General features: G+C 36.4%; 1 protein-coding gene and 1 pseudogene across 1 annotated transcript in view; one reads left to right on the forward strand and one right to left on the reverse strand.

Annotated features, from left to right (window-relative positions):
• GLCE (glucuronic acid epimerase) overlaps nucleotides 1-17,506 on the forward strand; it is a 117,265-nt gene that overhangs the window by 39,570 nt on the left and 60,189 nt on the right. The gene's annotated exons all lie outside the window — the stretch shown is intronic.
• On the reverse strand, nucleotides 5,818-6,344 carry LOC110583733 (annotated as a pseudogene).

The raw sequence follows: 17,506 nt of genomic DNA on the forward strand, positions 1-17,506 counted from the left end.
CCTTTCACGCTTCAGGTATTTCCTCCTCCTTCTGTCTCATTCATCTCTCTGATCCACCTTTTGTCTTCCTCTTCCACTTTATTTATTTATTTATTTTAAAGATTTTATTTATTTATTTGACAGAGACAGCAAGAGAGGGAACACAAGCAGGGGGAGTGGGATAGGGACAAGCAGGCTTCCCGCTTAGCAGGGAGCCTGATGCGGGCCTCGATCCCAGGACCCTGGGATCATGACCTGAGCCAAAGGCAGACGCTTAATGACTGAGCTACCCAGATGCCCCCCTTCCACTTTATAAAGGATTAAATTGGACCCACTTGGATAATTTAGGCCAACCTCCCCATTTTAGCATCCTTAATCTTAATTATAACTGAAAGTCTTTTTTGCCATGTAAGGATAGCTAGGCTGGGGGTAGGAGGGAAAGGAGCAAGGACATCTTTGGAGGGCTGTTCTGTCTGTCAAAAGGGGCTAGGTCATTGGAGTCAAGGAAAGCAAATGTCAGTATTGACATAGCTGTTGAAAGTCTTCATTTGTCCAACAAATAATTTTTGATAACTTGCATTGTCCCAGGCATTGCTATAGGTACTGGGGCTATTGTGATAAACAAGACAAGACACATTCCCTGCCCTGCCTGTATGTAAATAGCAGCATACTTATAAAAACATGCGAAACAGAGCAGTGCTTTATAAAGGATTCTTCATGTACTTCGTATTTATATTAAGTTCTTTGAAAGAAGGTACTAGTGTTCCTTGTTGTGGCCCTTTCCTCATCCCACCACTAGACCAGTGTTTTACATCTTAGATGCTTAACAGATACTGTTCACAAAGGCTTACTTTGGTTTTCCTTTGCATTGTTAGGAACCTGACTTATCTCTCTTTTCTGATATTTTCTACTCTAAAAGCAGTGAGGAATTTTGAGTTTAATCCAGACTCAGATGACAGGTTAGGATTTAATCAGATACCTGCTGAAGAATTTTGTAAAAGGCCTTAAGAATTACCATGTACTCCATCTTCCTTTTCTGAGTTAAAACTCCAAAGTTCTAAAGGCAGCTTTACAAATGCTGTCATCATATAAATTGGCACTTTTGCTTTTTTTCCCTGGGTTCGACAGCCAGGAAGTACCTACCCAATTAAAAAAAAAATCAGCAGTTGTTTTAATCCCTGTATTCATCAATAGATAATGAAGAATTGCCAACCCTGAAGAACATTAAAATAAACTTCTCAATATGGCTTTTCCATGGATGGATAGCCTCTTAAAATAATAGGGGAAAAAATGAATGAATAAAAATAAGATAATGAAAGAGATTGACTATCTGTTTACTATGCCTAGAGTTATCTTCTTCATGTACAACTCCTTGTTGTGCTCCCACTGTGTGCTGAGTGTCAGTCTGTTTTTTGTGAGAGACCACAAGATTCTTACCAATTGTTCAGACTTTTTTTTTTTTTAAGATTTTATTTATATATTTGTCAGAGAGAGAGCACAAGCAGGGGGGAGCGGCAGGTAGAGCAGGCAGAGGGAGGAGCAGGCTCCCCGCCAAGCAAGGAGCCCAATGCAGGACTCGATCCCAGGACCCTGGGATCATTACCCAAGCTGAAGGCAGATGCTTAACTGACTGAGCCACCCAGGCATCCCTGTTCAAAGACTTTTAAAGACAGTTCTTAATTTTTTCAGTGATGGTCAAGGTTATTCTGTGCTATGCAATGTCCCAGAGCAGCAATGAGGAACTTTAGTAATGATGGGTTGGGATAAGCATGGGTATGTGAGGTTTATAGATAATATACCAGCATCAATTTCAAACTTGATCATCACAGAACTTTTTATCAGAACAATTGGCAAGTGGTTAAATATATTTGTTACACAGGTTTGAGCTCCAAAGCATAAATGTCACATGGGGTCTTAGAGCACCTTCTTAATTTTGGTACATACAGAGCTCCAACCAAAATTTCTTCATGATTCTTTGGCAGTTTAACAGTATTTATGGATATCTTATCCATATGACTCTTCATGTCTCCAAACAAGTAGCCTAAGTATATTTACACAAAATTTTATTTCTGATAAAAGAAATTTTAGAACAGTGGTTGAAAAATTCATTTCATTTGCTTATGTTAAGATGGGTATTGTCCTATTAAGTTTGGGTGATATTAATGTGGGTCAAGGAAGGTGATAGCTACTTTTATTTTATAGAGGTGGTTTAATGCACTGTAAATGAAAGCATTAACAGATAATGTTGATTTCTGTGGGCTTTTTTTTTTTTTTTTTTAATGCTTCAGTGTCTAGGCAAGTGTAGCATCCTGTCAGATTTCGTTCATAGGCAGAAATCTTATTAAAGGGAAACTTTTGAAGGAGGCTGGAAGTATAACAACATAATAATGAAAATAACTAAGGTTCTTTTGATTTTTGTAAAAAGAGAAGGGAAAAAAATCCTCTGTGGTTTTGGACATTAAAATGTAGCAGTGACTTAAATACATGCAATGCCACAGAGAAATGGAATTTACCGATTTACCTAAAGCTTTTGACAGGTATATTTGCATCTTTAGACGTCAGATTTGAATTACTAAAGCAGCCTTTGTTTAATAAATTGAACATTTACTGAGAAGATTACATGGAGGAATAAGCATACTGATTTGCAGTAGGCGCTGTTTTAGTGGGTGTTAAAACTAAACTGGCCTTAGTGAACTATTACCATGGCTACATAAAAATGGCTTCAATTTGAAAGGATATGGTTTCAGATGTAAGTCATATATTTTTCCAAATGTGTTTCTGGGGAAAATAAACCTAAATTCTGAAGCAGGCCATTTCACTTCTAATTGAATGTAATATTAGGAAAACAAAAAGCCTTAAGGCAAGAACTGTTCCTTACAGAGGTTTTTGTTTTCCATTTGAAATTAGTGCAGTTGGAGATTGGCTTTTTAAAAAAATCTCTGATTCTTTTAAACAAAGTATAGCAATGTAAAATTGTTGCTAAATTTACTAACACAACTGAGAACAATTGTATCCTTTAAAAAAAAAAGTAGTGAGTTTTATTTAAATAAAATATTTGCCTGAATATGATTTTAAAAAATAACACCTAAGATAAACCTAGGAATCAGATAGATTAAATAATAATAAAGATGTTTTCAGGAGAGGTAGTGCCTTTCTATGTAGATTTTTAAATTTAAACCAATTGTAGTGTATGGATTTGAATGTTTTGTGCTATGCGTATGTATAGTATAATGGAAGCTTATAGTAGTACTATATTAGTTGAGGTAAAACTCTTGCAAAAGAGTAGAATTCTGAAATATTATGTTACCTGATTTACATCCTTGCTTCACCTTTTTCGTATTCAAGTGAGACAATTTTCCCCTGATAATAAAGGTGGAAACAAATGATTATTTTTATTTATTTATTTATTTATTTATTATTTATTTTTTTATTCTTATGTTAATCCCCATACATTACATCATTAGTTTTAGATGAAGTGTTCCATGATTCATTGTTTGTGCATAACACCCACTGCTCCATGCAGAACGTGCCCTCCTCAGTACCCACCACCAGGCTAACCCATCCTCCCATCCCCCTCCCCTCTAGAACCCTGTTTGTTTTTCAGAGTCCATCGTCTCTCATGGTTCGTCTACCCCTCCGATTTCCCCCGCTTCATTCTTCCCCTCCCGCTACCTTCTTCTTCTTTTTTTTTTCTTAACATATATTGCATTATTTGTTTCAGAGGTACAGATCTGAGATTCAACAGTCTTGCACAATTCACAGCGCTTACCAGAGCACATACCCTCCCCAGTGTCTATCACCCAGTCACCGCATCCCTCCCACCCCACCCCCCACTCCAGCAACCCTCAGTTTGTTTCCTGAGATTAAGAATTCCTCATATCAGTGAGATCATATGATACATGTCTTTCTCTGTTTGACTTATTTCACTCAACATAATACCCTCCAGTTCCATCCACGTCGTTGCAAATGGCAAGATCTCATTCCTTTTGATGGCTGCATAATATTCCATCGTATATATATACCACATCTTCTTTATCCATTCATCTGTCGATGGACATCTTGGCTCTTTCCACAGTTTGGCTATTGTGGACATTGCTGCTATAAACATTGGGGTGCACGTACCCCTTCAGATCCCTAGTTTTGTATCTTTGGGGTAAATACCCAGTAGTGCAATTGCTGGATCATATGGTAGCTCTATTTTCAACTTTTTGAGGAACCTCCATACAGTTTTCCAGAGTGGCTGCACCAGCTTGCATTCCCACCAACAGTGTAGGAGGGTTCCCCTTTCTCCACATCTCCGCCAACATCTGTCGTTTCCTGACTTGTTAATTTTAGCCATTCTAACTGGTGTGAGGTGGTATCTCATTGAGGTTTTGATTTGGATTTCCCTGATGCCGAGCGATATTGAGCACTTTTTCATGTGTCTGTTGGCCATTTGGATGTCTTCTTTGGAAAAATGTCTGTTCATGTCTTCTGCCCATTTCTTGATTGGATTCTTTGTTCTTTGGGTGTTGAGTTTGATGAGTTCTTTATAGATTTTGGATACTAGCCCTTTAGAAACAAATGATTATTTTATTCTCCAATTTTTAGAATGTTCTTAATGCATTTGAAGTAGAATTAATCACCTTTTTTCCCCCTCCCTGGAATTTTCTGGCTATAAATCAGTCTTTTTAAAAAAAATTAATGAAAGTTCTTTTATGATGCCGTTAAGTACATGTCAGGATCTACTCTTCAATTAGGTGGGATTGTGATTGTTAGATTAGACTCCTTTGCAGGTGACGCACTGACTAGAGGAACTGATCCCCCAGTGATTCTATATTTTAGGGCTGAGCTGAGAAATTTGTCATTTGTTCTATCTTAAAAGTAGCCAGAATAAATGAGAGGATTTTTATAGACTGTAAAATCCAAACTAAATATCCTGGAAAAATCTTGATGACTTAAAGGTTATTTGTTTAAGTATCAGAAATTAATTTTTTAATGAACATGCACTAAAATTGACTTTTTGTGTGTATAGTTGATGAACTTCAACATGTGTAGATTTTCATGTAACTGTCATCACAGTCAGTATCCAGATATCCAGATAGTTCCATTAGTTCATAAAACTCCCTTACGCTGTCCCTTTGTAGTTGTACTCTCTCACCCAATACCCCGGGCAACCACTTTGTCATTTAATTTTGTCTTTTCAAAAATGGCCACTAAATGGGATCATAAAGTATATAGCTATTTGAGATAGTTACACATGCATTTACTCAGCATAGTGCCTTAAGATTTCACCTAACTTGTTTTGTATATCATTATTTCATTCATTTTTATTGCTGAGTAGTATTTGATTGTATGGATGTACCATAGTTTATCCCTTAATTCATTGAAGGACTTTGAGTTATTTCAAGTTTGTAGCTATTTTGAATAGAGATGTTATAAACATTTGTTTGTTGGCTTTTGTGAATGCGAGTTTTCATTTCTCTTGGGTAAATACATAGTAGTGAGACTGTTGGTAATTGTATAATTTTACTTAAAAAGAAATTGCCAAACTGTTTTCTAAATTGGTTGTAACACTTTATATGCCCATCAGCAATGTGTGATAGTTCTAGTTGTTCTGCCTATTTGCCAGCACTTGGTATGGTCATTCTTTTGTTTGTTTAATTTTTATTTCATAATCATAAACTTAACTGTAATCCATCTAGACTTGGAGGGGAGTAAGGAAAACATGAAACCTGTAGAATTGCAGTGAGAACACAAAGATAATAGGATATTTTAAACAGGTGGGAGTGAAGGGGTGTTCTCCTGAGCTACAGAAGAAATGGTCTGGTAGTTAAGATAAAACACAAGTGAAATTTATTAGATTTGTCCATAGTCAGCAATGGTGATCATCTTGCTGGTCTTGTCATTCCTGGCCCCAAAGCACTCCATGGCTTTTACAATATTCATGCCCTCCTTCACCTTGCCAAAGAACACGTACTTGCCATCCAACCACTCAGTCTTGGCAGTGCAGATAAAAAACTGGGAACCATTTTTGTGGGGTCTAGCATTTGCCATGGATAAGATGCCAGGACCTGTGTGCTTCAGGATGAAATTCTCATCATCAAATTTCTCTGCATAGATGGACTTGCTGCCAGTGCCATTATGGCATGTGAAGTCACCACCCTGGCATGTAAATCCTGGAATAAGCCTATGAAAGCAGGCACCTTTATAACCAAATCCTCTCTCCCCAGTGCTCAGAGCACAAAAGTTTTCTGTTGTCTTTGGAGCTCTGCAAACAGCTTGAAGGAGATGTGGCCAGAGCACTTGCTGTCCACAGTGATATCAAAGAACACAATGGGGTGACCATGGCTGGGTGGGCACAGGCAGCTCTGGGGCAGCGGCATCTGCAAGTGGTTGTTCTTTTTAATTATAGCCGTTCTAATAGATTTGGAATGATATCTGATAATGATTTTAAATTGCATTTTCCTAATAGTTAATGATATCAAACACTTTGTCATGTGCTTTTTTGCTATACATACATTCTTTTTGGGTCTGTCCAAGTCTTTTGTCCATTTTTTAAAATAATAGAGACTTTATTTTGGAATAATTTAGATTTGTAGAAAAGTTGCATAGATAATACAGAGGATCCCTGTATGGCCCTCACCCAGCTTAATGACAACATCTTATAAAACCAAAACCAAGTACATTTATCAAAATGAAGAAACCAACATAGGTACCTTAATGTTAACCAAATTCCAAATTCTAAACTCGGATTTTGTCAGATTTTCCACTAGTCTCCTTTTTATGTTCCAAGGATTCCACATTGCATTTATTAAGTCTCCTTAGTCTCCTATGGTTTGTGGCAGTTTCTTAGTCTTTTGTTTTTCATGACCTTACTAATTTTGAGTATTAGTACTAGTCAGGTATTTTGGAGAATGTCCCTCAATTTGTGTTTATCTAATGTTTTTTCTGATTAGACTGAGGTTAAGGGTTTTAGGGAAGAATATCAAAGGTATGATAGTGAAGTACCCTTCTTGTGCCACATCATATCAGGGCGTGTATGATAATATCACTTGGTTAAGGTAGTGTTTGCTAGGTTTCTACACTGTAAAGTTATTATTTCTTTCTGTCATTTGTTCTTTGGAAATGAATCACTAATTCTAGCCTGCATTCAAGGAGGTGGGGTGATGGTTTCATTTTATGGTTGAGGGTCTGTCTACATATATTATTAGGAATTCTTCCATAAGGAAGTTTGTCCCTTACCTTTCATTCATTAATTAATTCGTTCATTCATTTAGGTCATTATGTATACTTCTTTTATACATTGGCTTATAATCCAACGAATGCTGTGTTATTTATTTTGTTGCTAAAATTATTTCATTGTTGAACCCTGTATCCCTTTGACATTTTTTGAGTACTGCCTTGATTTCTGGCACTACAAGATACTCCAAACTTATCTTGTATTTTCTCCACCCTATTCCTAGAATCAGTCATTTCTCTGAGCTCTGGTTTCTTGTATTGGAGAATTGTGTTTAGAGACCAGTGTCTGGGTGCTGGATGTACTCCTTACTATTGGGGTGTCACTGTTTCTAGGCCTTTTCAGAGGATAGAGGTGGGAATTATACATCTGTATGCTAATCCGTGTGTCTGTACACGTTATAATTGTTTCTGTATTTATCCATGTGTATTACGTATTTAACAATATATATGTTAAGTTCATACCAACGTCTGTGACTGCTCCAGTACCATAAGGTTCATTCTAGCCTTCTCCTTTTTGCTTAACTTCTGACTTCTCTGAGAATGAGAAACCTGGCATATTTACTTAATTGTTCCACCCCAGTGTACATGTAAAAAGTAAATTTAGAGGGGCGCCTGGGTGACTCAGTCGTTAAGTGTCTGCCTTCGGCTCAGGTCGTGATCCCAGGGTCCTGGGATCAAGCCCCGCATCGGGCTCCCTGCTCCGCGGGAAGCCTGCTTCTCCCTCTGCCACTCCCCCTGCTTGTGTTCCCTCTCTCGCTGTGTCTCTCTCTTCAAATAAATCAAAAAAAAAAAAAAGTAAATTTAGAATAACTGTTACTCCCATGAGAAATAAATTTACCAACTAGAGTACAGTGTTTATGTATGGGTCCTTTTGTATTTAGCCTTAAAGTTTCCATTTAAAACATTGTTTTCCAAGTTAGATCAGCTCGTTTTCCTTCTAACGTCTTCAGTGGGGTTTTGCCATTCATTTGCAATACAGTCATATTCATTTGTCACAGACTGCATTCTATCTTAAAATTTCCCTACCATCTTAGTTGATTTTTAAAAATTTGCAGACATTAATGTTAACTTTTTGCAATGTACAGTTCTATGGGTTTTGACAAATGCACAGGGTCATTATCCACAATGCCAGTACCATACAGACAGTTTTCATCACACTGAATATTCTCCTGTTAAAAGGTTCTGGACCCAGTTACAACCTGTGTATGTGTGCATGTAGAGGACAGAGGAGTTCCCACACCAACAAGCAATTCTCTCGTACACCAGCTGGATGTCCTACAATTCAACTAAATTCTGACACCATCTACCCAGAGACAGAATCAGTTAAGGGCTCAGTCCCATATGGCTGCGCACTCCGTACCTCAGTTCATATACCAGTTGCAAGCTCAGATTGTCACCAGTGATTCTGACCCACCAGCTATTGATCAGAAATTCCAATGACCGCCCTCCTTGGGTTTGATTAATTTGCTAGGCGGTTTACAGAACTCAAACATTTAACTTACTAGATTATTGGCTTATTAAAAAAGTATATAACTTAGGAACAGCCAGATGGAAGATATGCCTAGGGCAAGGTATGGGAAAAGGGTGCAAAGCTTCCATGCCCTCTAAGAGCACACTACTCTCCAAATGACCACGTATTCACCACCTAGAAGTTCTCTGAAACCCTTCCTGTTGTGTTTTTATGGAGGTTTTATTACATAAACATGATAGATTAAATCATTGGCCATTGGCACTTGATTCAGACTGTAGTCCCTCTCCCCTCCCTGGAAGTTCACGGGGTGGAACTAAATTTCCAACCCCCTAATCACATGGTTGGTTCTTCTGGAAACCAGCCTCCATCCTTACTTAGTTACTTTCTATAAGTCACCTCATTATCATAAACCCAGTTGTGGTGGAAAGGCGCTTGTTACAAGTAAGAAGACACCCATTTCACCTTTATGGCTCTGAAGTGATTATAGGAACTGAGGCCAAGAGACCAAGTATAACAAAGGGTTTTGGGAACTGTGAGCCAGGAACTGGATGAAATCCAAATGTATATGAGAAATATGTTTTGGTCATCTGAATGACAAAATGCATGTATTTGCTATAAATCACAAAATTGCACTAAGTTCTGACACCATCTACCTGGAGATAGTATCAGATTCCACCTGTTAAGGACTCAGTCCAATAGGACTGCCCATCCCACACCTCAGTTCACACACCTGCTTTGTAGTTAGCCATTCCCACATCCCGCAATTCCTGACAACCACTAATGTCTTTTCTTTTCATACTGTTTTGCCTTTTCCAGTGTGTCATATGCATGCAGTCATATATGTGACTTTTTGGATCTGACTTCTCACTTAGCGAAGTGCATTTAAGATTTCTCCATGTTGTCTTACGAATCAAATAGTTGACTCCTTTTTATTCCTGCAGAGTATTCTATTGTATGGATTTACCCCAGTTGTTTTATCCATTCATCTTATTGAAATAACTTTCTAGGCCCAAGATAGAGCTGTTCCTGCTCCAGGTGCCACATCAGCAAACCGAAACTGTCTCTGTAAAAGCTCCACTTCACCAAAAACGCAAGATCTCTCGTCAGACAATCCCCAAACACCAGGCCAACTCTGGGCCTTCTCACCCCAAATGAGGTTGACTGTGGGGTCCTAGCCAGTCAGATATTTTCCATTTTTCTCTTCCTTGTTCTTTATTCTTTATCCTATAAAAGCTTCTTGTTTTCTGCCCCATTTTCATGTCTTAGAATGGAGACTATCCACCTCATAAAGTGTTAAATAAAATTTGTATCACCTAAATTATTACCTTTAGTCATTTTTGTTTTTAACAACCTATTGAAGGACATCTTGGTTCCTTCAGGTTTTGGTGATATGAGTAACGCTTTTATTAAACAGTCATGTACAGATTTTTGTGTGAATATGCTTTCAATTCACTTAAGTAATCTAGGAGTTTGATTGCTGGGTTGTTATCAGTGTAAATTTAATGTTATAAGAAACCGCCAAATTGTTTTTCAAAGTGGTTGTGCCATTTTTCATTCCCACCAGCAGTGAATGAGAGTTCCTATTGCTCTGCATCTTTGACAGCATTTTCTATTGCTATGTTTTTGTTTATTTTTTTAATTTTAGCCATTCTAATCAGTGTGCTTTTTGTTCGTATTTAAATTGGATTTTTTCTTCCTGTTGAGTTTTGAGAGTTCTTTATATATTCTGAATACAAATTCTTTGTTGAATATGTAATTTACAAAAATTATCTCCCTCTCTGTAGCTTGTCTTTATATTATGTTAGATAATTTTCTAGAGCAGAAGTTTTTAATTTAGATAAAGTCCAATTTGTCCCTTTTTACTTTTTGGGTTGTATTTTGATGTCATATCTAAGAACTCTTTACCTAGCCCTAGGTCACAAAAATTTTGTCCTTGGAGGGGGGTAAAAAGTTTTATAGTTTTATATTTTACATATTCACTTGAGCTAATTTTTATATGAAATGAAAGGTTTAGGTAAAAATTCATTTTTTCCTTTATATTTGGATGCTCAATTGTTCCAACACAATTTGTCAAAAAGGCTCTCCTTTTCTCATTGTATTTTCTTTGAACCTTTGTTAAAAATCAGTTGGTCATGTTTGTATGGAGCTATTTGTGGACACTGTTCTGTTCCATTGGATTATATGGTTCCTCCAATTTTCTTTTTTTATATTTGTTTTTAATAGTTTTGGCTATTTTAGCTTTTTTGCCTTTCCATATTAGTTTGAAAATAAGCTTGCTATAACAGCAAAAAATCTGGGATTTTGATTGGAATTGTGTTAAATCTGTAGACCAGTTTGGGAGAGAATTGACATTTTTACTATTTTGAGTTTTCCAGTTTGTGAACTCAGTATATCCTTCTATTCACTTATGTCTTCTTTGACTTACTTCATCAGCATTTTGTAGTTTTTAGCATACAGATCCTGTAAATGTTTTATCAGATTTATACCTAAGTAATTTGTTTCTATGGAGCTATTATAAATGGCATTATTTAAAAATTGGGGGTGGTCCAAAGTGTTCATTGTTTAGTATATAGAAATATAATTGATGTTGGCCTTGTATTTTTTGACCTTGATAATTTCATTTATTAGTTCCAGGAGGGGTTGGTTTGTTTGTATTCCTTGTAATTTTCTGTGTAGACAGTAATGTCATTTGTAAATAAGGACAGTTTTATTTCTTACTTGCCAGTCTTATCAGTCTGGAGTTATCTCTTTTTTAAATGTTTGGTAGTTTTCATTAGTGAAGACATTTGGGCCTGAAGAATTCCTTTTTTTTTGAAAGTTTTTAACTACAAATTCAATTTATCTGATACTTCTGTGCAGCTCATCCATATTATTGTATGTGAATGTTTGTAGTTTGTCATTTCAGGGAGTTCTTGAGCGTTATGTGCATAGAGTTGCTCACAGTATTTCCTTGTTATTTAAATATTTGTATGATCTTTTGTGAAATCTCCCTATTTGTATTGATATTGAGAATTTATGTCTTCTCCCTTTTTGTCTTTGTCAGTCTTGCTGTATTAAACTTTTCCAAGAGCCAGGTTAGGTTTTAATTGATTTTCTGTATTTATTTATTCTTTTCAATTTCATTGATTCCTGTTCTTTATTATTTCCTTCCTTCTACTTTTTAGTTTGCTCTTCTTTTTCTAGTCTCTTAAGATGAAAGCTTAGATTATTAATTTTAGATTCTTTTTTCTAATGTAAGTATTTAATGCTATAACATCCTCTAAGTAATGCTTTAGTTGTATCCCACAAATTTTGATATGTTGTTTTATTTTTGTTCAGTTCAAAATATTTTCTGTTTCCCCTCTGACCCATAGATTACTTACAAGTGTGTTTTGAAATTTCCTTCTCTTTGGAGAGTGTCTTGTTATCTTTCTGTTATTGGCATCTAGTCTGATTTTGTTACAGATAACAGCCTTTTGTATGATTTAAAATTTTTTGTAAAGGTTTCTTTTATGATCCGGTGTATTGTTTTTCTATTGCTGATTTAGCAAATTACCACAAACAGTGGTTTAAACAGCACAAATTTATTGTCTTAAGTTCTGGAGCTCAGAAGTTTGAAGCCTGTTTCACTGGGTATCAGCAAGACTGTTACTTCTTTCTGGAAGTTCAATGGGATAATTTATTTCCTTGTTCTTGCCACCTTCTAAAGATGCTCACTTTCCTTGACTCCTGGCCCCTTACAGCAGTGGCTTACTAGTTATGCTATTATAGTTAAAGAATGTTTCTTTCTACTATTTTTTTTTTACTTTAATTGGTGTGTTTAGATCTTTTATATATATATTTTTAAAGATTTTATTTATTTATTTGAGAGAGGGAACACAAGCAGGGGGAGTGGGAGAGGGAGAAGCAGGCTTCCCGCCGAGCAGGGAGCCCGATGTGGGGCTCGATCCCAGGACCCCGGGACCATGACCCGAGCCAAAGGCAGACGCTTAACGACTGAGCCACCCAGGCGCCCCTAGATCTTTTATATTTAATGTAATTATTGATATATTTGAATTTACCGCTACCATTTTCTTACTCTTTTTTTTCCATTTGTTACCCCTGTTTTTATTTCTCTATTTTCCCTTTCCTGCCTTTTTTTTGGAGTATTTGATTTGTGTGCCTCTGTGTGTGTGTGTGTGTGTGTGTACTGGTTAGGTATTCCATTATAATTTGTTGATTGTGTTTTTACAGTTTGTTTTTTAGTGGTTGCTCTAGAGATTACAATGTACTTTTCAGTTTACTTAGAATCAAAATTTTACTACTTCATGTGGCACATAAAAACTATCACCATACAGCCCCTTTACCACCCCACCCACTTTATGCTGTTGTTGTGTTATGTATTAATGTTGTATGACATTCATTGAAAGCTCCATCACACAATGTTATACTTTGTGCTTTCAACTATCACACATATTTAAAGAACTCAAGAGGATAAAAATGGTCTATTATATTTAATTAGATATTTGACAATTACATTGCTCTTCCTTACTGATGTTTCAAAGTTCCCTTATGGTATTATTTACCATCTGTTGGAATAATTTCCTTTAGCAATTCTTTTAAAGCACTCCTGCTGTCAAAACATTCTTTAAGTTTTCCTTCATCTAAGAATGTCTTTATTTCACTTTCATCTCTGAAGGATACTTTTGCTGGATATGGAATTCTGGGTTGACAGTTCTTTTCTTTCAGCACTTTAAAAATGTTCTACTTACTTCTGGCCTGCATGTGTTCTGAAAATAGATTCACAGTCATTTGAACACTTTTCCCCTCTAAGTAATACTAAATTTTTCTGGCTGCTTTCAAGACTTTTTGTCTAAAGTTTTCTGAAATTTTATTAGTATGTGGCTGGTCATGGATTTCTTTGTATTTATTCTGTTTGGGGAGTTTGCTGAGCTTCTTAAAACTGTATGTTTGTCTTTCAACAAATTCAACAACTACCAAACTCCCCTCTTGTTGGGATTCTCTTGTCACAAATGTGGGATCTGAGGTACTCCTCTTTTTTTATTTTTTCTAATCTTTTTCTCTGTTGTTCACATTGGGTAATTTCAGTTCATCTATATTAAGTACATTGACTTCATCTTTTGTCATCTCTATTCTTTTTTTTTTTTTTTAAGATTCTATTTATTTATTTGAGAGAGAGGGAGAGAAAGCAAGTGAGAGAACAGAGTACGAGTGGCAGGGAGGGGCAGAGGGAGAGGGAGAAGCAGACTCCTGGGATAGAGCTCCCTGAGCATGGAGTGGACTTGGGGCTGACTTGGGGCTCTATCCCAGGAGGCAGGGATCATGACCTGAGCTGAAGGCAGACGCTTAACCTACTTAGACACCCAGGTGCCCTGTCATCTCTATTCTATTGAGCTCATCTAGTGAGCTTTTAATTTTGGTTATTGATATTTTTTCGCTTCTGAGATTTGTATTTGGTTCTTTTTTTATATCTTGTGTTTCTTTTTTTGAGACTTTATATTTTTCCAGTTGTTTCAAGAATGTTTGCTCTTACTTGGTGAAGCATTCTATAATCGTTGCTCTCATATCTTTAATATCTTCCTCAGATAGTTCCAGTGTCTGTGGTTTCTTGGTGTAGGCATCTTTTCTCATGTAAGTTGAGATTTTCCTCATTCTTCATTTGCCAAGTAATTTTGGGTTATATTCTGGACAGCTTGGTATGTTATGATATGTTCAAATCCTATGCAGAATGTTGATGTATTTGTTTTAGTAGGCAAATAACCCCGTTAGGCTAAGACTGCAAGTTCCTGTGGGTTGTGTTTACAACATTAGTTCCATTTTCAAAGCCTTTGCCGTGCTATTTGGATCTGTCCTACATGTGCACCACACATGGGTCAGTCTGGAATTTGGGTAGTGGTCTGTATCATAGTTCAAGTCTCAAAGTGTACGTGTGCTTGTTCAGGTCAGATCCACCACGGGCTGCTTGAGGGTGAGCCTGGGAATTCATTAAACAACTTGAAGCATTGCTTTCCTAAGCTCTTCCTTCTCTGGGATCTCCCAGTAATTTCTGATTCCCTGGGGCTCCCTTTTCTATCCTCTGATCAGAAAGCTTTATTCATCTCTAATGTGCATTCCCTACATGTGCCCATATCCAGGGCCAAGTGGCAGAACAACAGAGAAAAAGCAAACAGGGATTCACCACATCCTCTTTGGACCACAGCTCCTCTAATCAGAGAGGAAGGTTTCCCCTTCCTCAGAGTTTTAGGATTCTGATGGGCCTCTTTTGCCACAGCTGCTACGGGAGGCTGAGCTTGAGAGAATGAGGGAGGGATTTCCACACTTTCTTTGAGTAGAAGATCCCTTTCCCTCTCCTAGAGCCAGCACTAGACAGCTTTTACTGAAGTTTTCTCTGTACTAATGTCCACTTCCAGGTTTGGGGCTGTAGGATAACTGAACTGGAGGTTGCATACTGGAAAATGATGTTTCAGTGGTACTTCAAATTCTGGTCTTCCTACCCAATCTGTGCGCTTCCTATTTTAACTTTTCAAAGTTCTGAAGTAGCTCTTCCATGTGTTCTATCCAGGTCTTGTAGCTACCTTGACTTGGAGAGACAGGTTGGAGTATGATTACCCCATTTTATCTGGAACTAGAACCTGACTTAAAAGTTTTAAAATTTATTTCTCTAGGAATTTGACAAGAAACTGAATTTTTGATCAAATATATTTTGAGTATGAAACCAGACATGTAACAAAGTTTAGATTCTTTCATTTGATTAAGGTAAGTTTGCTTAGTAAAATTAATCATACCCCCACTATATATTTTTAAACTTATATTTTAATGTGTGCTTTACTAACACATTTTACTTTTCAGTCTACCTGAGATTCTGACCTCAAAGTATTTTCATGGTTCCTTTACCATTTAAGTAACTAATGTTTCATGTAACAACTTCCAGATACAAGAGGATATAATAACTTCCAGAAATGAGGGAACATGTGATTATTTGTTTACTGAGGGTGTTGTATATTGATAATCAGATCTGTTTGCCTGGTGCAGGAGTCAGCAAATTATGGCCCCAAGGCCAGCACCTGTTTTGGTAAATAGAATTTTATTGGAACATAGTCACACCCATTCATTATATATTGTCTGTGGCTGCCTTAACACCACAGTGGCAGAGTTCATTAGTTGCAACAGTGTCTCTGTGGCCTGCAAGTCTAAAATCTAGCTCTTTAAGAAAAGTTTGCTGACTGAATCAGAGTATCTTGCTATGCCGTGTCATTATATGTGAATTGATAGCTAACTGATTTTAGGTATCAGTAAGTGTCGTCAGGTATGAAAACTAATTAGTGATTATTTTTTAGAAAGAGGTGTTAATTTTCTGAAGTAATTGACTTTAAAAATAAGACAAAGCTATGAGCAATTAAATGCCAAGTAATTATTTCCAGTAGAAGTCTTCATTTTGCTTAGATTTAAAAAAGTAAAAGTTTAGGGACACCTGGGTGGCTCAGTCGGTTAAGCGTCTGCCTTCAGCTCAGGTCATGATCCCAGGGTCCTGGGATCGAGTCCCGCATTGGGCTCCCCGCGGAGCAGGGAGCCTGCTTCTCCCTCTGCTTCTCTCTCTCTCTCTATCTCTCATGAATAAATAAATAAAATCTTTAAAAAAAAAAAAAAGTAAAAGTTTATATGATAAAAGTCAAGTTTCTTCCTGTCTAAAAAAATTCACACAAATGTATTTAATATTATTTTCTTTCCTAGGAAATTTAAATAGAACTAGTAACATTTTGGAAGTAATCATTATGTGTTTTAATATCTGTCCTAGTAACACAAGTATTTTAGATTATATAAAGTTTTAATTGAAATAAAATTGATTCTCATATAAAACTGTTTTAGTTGCTAAAGTTGGAATTATGTTTCTAAAATTTATATTGAATCACTTATACCTGTTTGTGATTCCTAAAATTATGAGTATTTAAAAAAACATAAGATAGAAGGAGAGATCAAAATTTGAGCCTAGACAGTTTATAAAATGTTTGCTAGGCTGCTCAGGATTCTCTTGACTAAAGAAAAACCTATTTTTTTACACATGGACATATAAATTAGAATTTCCAAGCAATATCAAATAAAGGAATTTCTCTCTTTTTTTTTGAAAACAAAATCTGAAAAATAAATTTTTTGCTAATTTCTAGGTAATATTAACAAAATAAAGTAAGTTTCTAAAATCTTTACATCAGGGGCGCCTGCGTGGCTCAGTTGGTTAAGCGACTGCCTTCGGCTCAGGTCATGATCCTGGAGTCCCGGGATCGAGTCCCGCATCGGGCTCCCTGCTCAGCAGGGAGTCTGCTTCTCCCTCTGACCCTCCCCCCTCTCATGCTCTCTCTATCTCATTCTCTCTCAAATAAATAAGTAAAATCTTTAAAAAAAAAATAAATAAATAAAATCTTTACATCATAAGAACTATTTGATTTAAAAACAGTCTCATATGCATGAAGCTGCGATACATTTAGCTTTCTAATAGACTTGTGTGAGGTGTCTTGTGTTTTTATAAAGTGAATTTAAAACTTTTAAAAATTTACATTTTAAAGGAAGAAATCTAGAAATTTATCTGAAAAATATATTTTGTATTATATTGTCATTTTACATGTAAGTCAATATAGATTTAAAGCCTCTCTTTATTAGAGTACTTATATATTTGAATTATGAAAGGTGGATAAAATAAGGCTACAGAAGAATTGAGGGGACTCTTCGTAGCTTGAACATGTGAATGAGGCCACCTTAGTATTAGCATGTTTAGCTGTGTTCTAAACTGAATTGGTTTGGAAAGTACCTGATTCATAGACTGAGACTTATGAATAAGAATTCCCTTTTAAATGATGGATGATA

This window comes from Neomonachus schauinslandi, chromosome 9, assembly GCF_002201575.2.
Source record: "Neomonachus schauinslandi chromosome 9, ASM220157v2, whole genome shotgun sequence".
Lineage (NCBI taxonomy): Eukaryota > Metazoa > Chordata > Mammalia > Carnivora > Phocidae > Neomonachus > Neomonachus schauinslandi.